The sequence below is a fragment of the Chironomus tepperi genome, unplaced genomic scaffold (assembly GCF_022539635.2).
Source record: "Chironomus tepperi strain 1889 unplaced genomic scaffold, CSIRO-AGI_Ctep_v1 contig_465, whole genome shotgun sequence".
Classification (NCBI taxonomy): domain Eukaryota; kingdom Metazoa; phylum Arthropoda; class Insecta; order Diptera; family Chironomidae; genus Chironomus; species Chironomus tepperi.
Window position 1 is genome coordinate 167,722 of NW_027226587.1, and position 6,814 is coordinate 174,535.

At 32.8% G+C, this 6,814-nt stretch overlaps 1 protein-coding gene across 1 annotated transcript in view; it reads right to left on the reverse strand.

Annotated features, from left to right (window-relative positions):
- Positions 1 to 1,120, reverse strand: part of Ugt50B3 (UDP-glycosyltransferase family 50 member B3) — a 33,845-nt gene extending 32,725 nt beyond the window's left edge. The window contains exon 1 of the mRNA XM_070651642.1: positions 572 to 1,120. The gene's annotated coding sequence lies outside the window, so the exon portion shown is untranslated. The remainder of the gene's footprint in view (positions 1 to 571) is intronic.
- Positions 1,121 to 6,814: the final 5,694 nt, after the last annotated feature.

The following is a 6,814-nucleotide window of genomic DNA, read 5'->3' on the forward strand; positions in this document are numbered from 1 at the left end:
ATATGAGGATTAAAGATGGAAAGTGACATAAGATATTAAAATTAATAAAATTATTTATTCAAAAATTTCACTAGACATTCCGCAAAAAAAAGCAAAATTTAACCTAAATATTATGTCTATCCGAAAGAAGCTCCACGGCACAAATCAATGTCAATAAAAAAATTTACATCACATATTCATAGACAGTCCAGAGTTGCAAAACAGGTGCTTGTGACAGGCAAAAACCTTACAAATTCTTGGTATTTTACATGGTTTTCTAACAAAACCATACAAATTTTCAAGAATTTGAACGGTTTTAGCCTTTTTCTTACAAAACCATTCAAATTATCAAGAATTTGTATATTTTTTGCCTGTTTCCTACAAGTCCATCCAAATTACCAAGAATTTGTACGGTTTTTGTCTGTCACAGACATTTTCTTAAAAACCATACAAATTTCCAAGAATTTGTATGGTTTTTGTCTGTCACAGACGTTTTTTTCTTGCAAAACCACACAAATTATCAAGAATTTGTACTGTTTTTACATGTCACAGGCACGCTTTGCAACTCTGTTTCATACAGATGATCACTTACTGTTACTAAACTCGATCAATTTCACTGGATATTCAACACTTGTATTGATTCAATTGTAATTTTCTTTTTTTTATTGTTTTTCTATCGAAAAGTAATAAAAAAAATTGTAAGTATTAAGCTCTGCGTCTCTTATATTTCTCTTCTCGTGTTTTAAAACTTTCTCAACTAACAAGCACTAAAAAACTGAATCCAGTCAATTGAAAACTAGGCACAAAAACTGAGATGTGTAAAAATAAACACCAAAACTTGCTTTTTTAAAGCCGTAATTTTATGGTTCAAAAATCGCCAACAATTTCCGTTGAACTGATCATTGAATAGATTATCACTTAAGTGCTTTGGTAGTCACTAAATGAGAGTAATTAGATGAGTTATCACAATACACAGCTATTATGTCTTCTATTACAATTCACATGTCCAATGTACTTTCTTTCGCTGTTCTATATGTCTCTTCTGGTTTTTTTTTTTATTTTTTATGGTAATAAATAAATATTTTTTTTTTTTTTAAATAAAAACTCGCTTTCAGCTACTCGCTTTTTTTTGGACTTTCTTGTAGAGCGGTTCAAATTAAACTGTGCGCGCTTGATAGCTTTAAAAACTGAAGAAAAAAAAATATTATTATATGTGTATATAATATTGAGATTTATTCATGAGTCAGGCTTTAATTTGAAAAAAAGAGATGTGGAAAATGTGCAGTCGGTGAGAAACTACGTCTCACGTGCGCTTGAATTGTCAGTTTAAGTACTTCATAAAAAAATTTGGTTTATTACCTAGAGGTCAGGAATGGAGTGAATTTTATGTGCTTCTGTTGACATAGGAATGAATAGAAATGTGGTTATGGATTGGATCTACTCATGTTGAGGTAGCATGTGTCAGTTCAGGTAGCTTGTGGATTTTAGATATTTTAAGATGGTCATAGCTGTCTTTTGGATGGATTCGTAAATTGGGAATTTTTCAATGATTTGATATTTTCATTTGAAAATTAACGGATTATTTGAATTTAAATTATTAACGGTTTTTTGAAATTTAAAGGTTAAAGATTTTTGAAATTTAATCGTGTTTTAATCTGATTTTAAAATTCAAATAGTTTTTTGAATTTTTCAAAAATTTTAAACAGTTTTCAAAAACTCAAAAATTCTTTAACGGTTTTCAAAAATTCAAATGACTTTTGACTTTCTTTTAAAATTTAAATTTTTGTGAAAGTGCAAAATTTAAATCATTTTTCAAGAAAGCAAATCTTTAACGGGTTTTTTAATTTAATATTTTTGAAAAATTCAAACAGTCTTAATAATTTTCAAAATTATTTTAAAAATTGAAAATAATTTTAAAATTCAAAGGATTCATTTTGTATATGCAAATTAATTTTTTTAATTTTCAAAATTCAATTAATTTTAAAAATTCAATTGCTTTTTTTCGATTTTTAAATTTTAAAATCATATTCACACCAAATTTGTTAAATTAATTTTTAGATTCAAATTTATCGACTTTTATTGATTTTTTGAATATTTATAAGTTTTTAAAAACTCAACTGGTTTTTAACGGTTTTTGAAAGTTCAAAAGGTTTTTACCGAATTTCAAAATTTGAAATAATTTTCAACGGTTTTTAAAATTTAAATATTTTTAACTGATTTCAAAATTCTAGTAGTTTTTTTTTTTTTGAATTTTTCAAAAAAATTCAAACGGCTTTCAAAAATTTGAATCAGTATTAACGCTTTTCAACAATTCAAGTGATTTTTAACGGTTTTTACAAATTCAAAGTTCTTAATCTTAATCAAAGCACTCAATCCTTAGTACTTGAACAACCGATAACCCAAACAAAACTCCTCAAAGTCCAACCAAAGCTAAATAAAAGCGCAGAGAATATAAACATAAGCAACTACAACTGCTACCACGAGTATATACCACATACTTCATTGATCAACATGCCTTATCTCCTCTCTCAGCTTGTTTCGCTTTCTTTAGCTTTACTCACTCATAACATTTTCTTCTCTGCTGTATATGTGATTATTTCATAACAGCACATTGCATCTCATGAATGAAATGGACAAAATAGGAGAACTGCTCAGAGATCGAGACAAACTGCAACTTATAGAGATGCTGAATATGAGATAAAGAGACTATAACTGAGAGTTATGCTGCATATTTTTTTGCTATTGAGAAAGTTTTTATTTTATTTTTTTTTTTTGTTTTTGTCCAGCAGCAAAAATTATTCAACATTTATCATTTATAGCTTTTTTTTGATATGGACAGCATCCTTTTAATGGAAGAATGACGATGGGAAATTTTTATTTTCTTCTTTTTCAATTTCCGGGTCAGTGAACATTTTTTTTATTATTCATTGATTGATTCTGAATGCTACAAATTCCTGGTATGAAGTCACTGAAAAAAATCATTGACAAAGGAATGTAAATAAATGTTAACAACAGATGTAAAAAACCGGTGGGACTTCTTCTTCTTATAATAAATACATTATTGATTTAGAAGTTAATTAACTAAAAAGGTTCACACGTGCGGTATTTGTGTGCGCATTATCTGATGGAAATATAAATATGACTTTTTATAGACATGACAGCATCGGATAATACATGGAAAATTATTTTTAATCGGTAATCTGTTACGTATTAAGGGGCTGTTCACTTAGTACGGTACACAAAAAACAAAGTTTTATAACCTCATCTTCCTACATCCCAACCACCTTTTCTCCTTCTCTCCTTCTGTGTTTCTTTCGCTTAAAGCAACTGTTTTCCAAACTGTTTTGTGCACACCTTGCTAGTAAACAACAACCGGAGCCACACTTGGCACGTGGTTCATGACATAAGGCAGTGGTGGGTAATCTTTGTTCCACGACACATTTGTATACCGCCAAAATATATTCAAAATACCATGAACCGTATAACGTGTGCAATTTTAGTGGTGGCTTACCACGAAGATGTGCCGCGAACAATTAAATGTTGCCCACAACTGACATAAAGTGTAACAAAATTGTAGACCCTCTCTCCCCTCGTTGCCCCTAAAATGGCGAATCTTGAAATGGATCAACCTCTAATGTCAGTGGCGAGCAACCTTTCAATTTTCATAGCACACCATGGTAGTAAGCCTCGATCACAACTGTATCGCAACACCAGAAGCGTATTCAAGTGGATCTTTTGGGATTTTTGGGGTTTTTTTTTGAAAAGTTTTCCAATTTGCTATGGTTTTTCGTATAATTTTTCTCCAAATTCAAGCTCGACCCTGCACAGTACACATCTTCCCCATCACTGTACTTAGTGAACGGTTCCAAAATATTTCTTTATTATAGTTTTTAACTAATTATCTCCAAAAAAAATTTTTTTACACAATTTTAAGACTGTATAATGTTTATTAATAATCTCAAGTTGTTGTTGATTTAAAACTTTAGCAATTGTTTTTCTTTCTGTTGGCGATAGCTTTTTAATAATATGCGCATAAATTCTCCGCCTAAAGGAATCTTCAAAAAAAATTAAAAAATAAGCAATGTCTTAACAAAAATTATCAGCATTAGTTTTTGGCTGAAGAAGAGATAAAACTTTTTTCTGCTAATTTAGCATCTTTGGTGTTTCAAGGGATGGGTTTTGCGATATGGTGGAGTCTAGGGGAATTTTTCGGTGTGCAACCAGCCTCTCTGCTGCAATTTTTAATCAAAATTGTTCAATATTCTACAAGCAGCTAAAAAGCGGCAATGGTCAAGTGGATAGAGCGTCGGACTACCGTTCTAACGACCCGGGTTCAATCCCAGGGAAAGTCTAGTTAGATTCGGATACTTTTTCGCTGTTCTAGTCACACCAACTCGGTTTGTGTGATTCGCGACACACAAATTGTGGCTAAGTACGTTGCATCGATATACCCTGGGTCATGCAGCGTGCATAGTTAGGGAAAGCAAAACGTCCATTGGACAAAAAAACCGCCATGTTCAATATTCTAGAGATTATTGAGACTTTAATACAATAAATCACAAAATCCATCTACAAAAATTTGTGACTACACCCTGCACCTTTACTTATGATTTTAACAAAACCAGCACCTACCCTTGTTGCTCTAGAGTATTAGAAAGATACGTGGAGATGAAATAACCCCATATTGTGGTTCAAGAATCAGATTTGCAGGTATGAAGAAAATGTCAAATTACCAAAAGTTAAATCCTTACCTATCCCTGGGTGCATTGCCTCTCCCAACCCCCTCTGGGTACATAGCTTCTCTAAATCCTCCCCTGGGAACGAAGACCTCTCCTGTACCATCCGCATAGCTAGAAATTTGTCATAAGTGAGGATTTCTAACTTTTTTCGTGTAGTTTTGAATATTTGCCTCAAAAATCTGATTGAGGGTATTTGACCCCAAATCCCTCTAAAATCCCCTCCTTACCAACCCCTGCTTAAACATAAGAATAAGAAAATTCTTCTTGTTTATTTGTAAAAACACAGCTTTTATTAAATAAAAAGTATCTCTTCTCTAATTCTCCCTTCCAACAACTGTTTATTAATTTCCATCATCATTTTACAAGACTCATTAAAATTTCAAATTTATTTTCTGATGCTCATGAAGAAGTTTTAGCATAAATATAAGTTAGTCCTAAAATCAAGTCATCATGGTCGTTAAAAAAGTATAGACTCAATTTCAAGATTCCTTTTGTGCTGAATTTGAACATTTCTCCAGACAAAGTGAAATTCAAGATATTGATGGATCCACTGAATGGACATCCCTTACGGAAAATTGGTAGAGCATAGAAAAATACATTTGTGACGCCCATTAAAAAGGGATTTGTCTTTGTTGCTGCATTTATAAAGCCACAAATTTCAATTTTGGGAAATTTTCCAATTTGTTTGTAGTAAGATCCATCACGTTTGTATAGGGCAAACTTTACCTGTGGAAAATGGACAATCCCCGAGTGGACAAAAATACGTCAGAGCTAGTCATCAACTGGACATTAACTTGTCATCAACTGGACATTAACTTGTCATCAACTATTTGTAACGTATTTTTGTCCACTCGGGATCAGAGAACTTAAAACTACTTGAAGACACTTCAGGCTTCTTCGATGTAATTTGGGTCATTCTCCAAATATGGTGTAGATTTTTATAGATCTGCTCAATAGTCACGCATTGATATGCTGTCCACAAAATAGCCAACCCGACCGCTAATCCACCAAGTCACCATATGACACCCGATCGGTGTTTTCGCCAAGTGGCTGCCACTTGACTCCAAGTATACTGCTATCTCGTCGCCGTGATGGCAACATTTCAAAGAGTGCCGATCGGGACAGCTGATTTCGACCCATTACACTGCGATGGGATTTGTAGCATTGTGCTGCTCGGTCTAGTAAGATCCGCTTGTCAATAAAAGCTAGCTGATAGCTATTTTGAAGCCATTGCCAACAGTATGCTGCTTACCCCTTAATATATCGTCTGATTAGCTGTTGTGAGAATGACATTTCAGCGTGTGTCAGTCGGGCTGATGTTGTGTCTTCAGAATCGCTTCTTCTAATGCTTCGCAACATTCAGGCCGACAAAAACTTCAAGTGTAGCAATTCTGAATAACGAGGATCCCGAAAAGGATTTGAACCCACGTCCTACGATTTCTGATAGCATGATAGTCTCCACTACCACTGAGCTATCGGGGGTTATTCGACTGTATGGCAAAGTGCACTTTACATCTTCTGTTTCATTCTTACTACTGTACTTCCAATCGATAATCTATTCCAGGAAACCCATTCCAGCATTCATACTTACAAACAATTGGTCAACAGGCTTATAAACATCCAAAACAACATTTAACGTCCCATTAGCTACATCACAACGTTCAACATGTAAAGTCTCATTTGATGTTGTACAATTTTCAATTTTTAAAAACTTTATGACAACACTTGATTCCGACTTTGATATGACAATAAAAAATACAGCAAAATACATCATCATTTCGTAGCCAAATGTTGACAATAATCAATTTTGAAGACTTTATTATTTTGAACTAAAATGTTTAGGTATTTACAAAAAATTAATGAATTGGATAAAAATAGAACCAAAATGATTTGATAGAGGAAGCTTTTAATTTGGAGTTATTAAGCATATAGTCTTTTATGGATGTTATTAAAATGTTAAAAATAGTCACTTCCGAATTCTATATATTTACTGTAATTATATTTCCCGAGCGACACAAAGGCATAAGACTTCCAGGCAGAGGGGTAGTTGATTTGGGGGAAGGAGGTGGAGTTGGTTGCGTTTGAATCTCGGGATC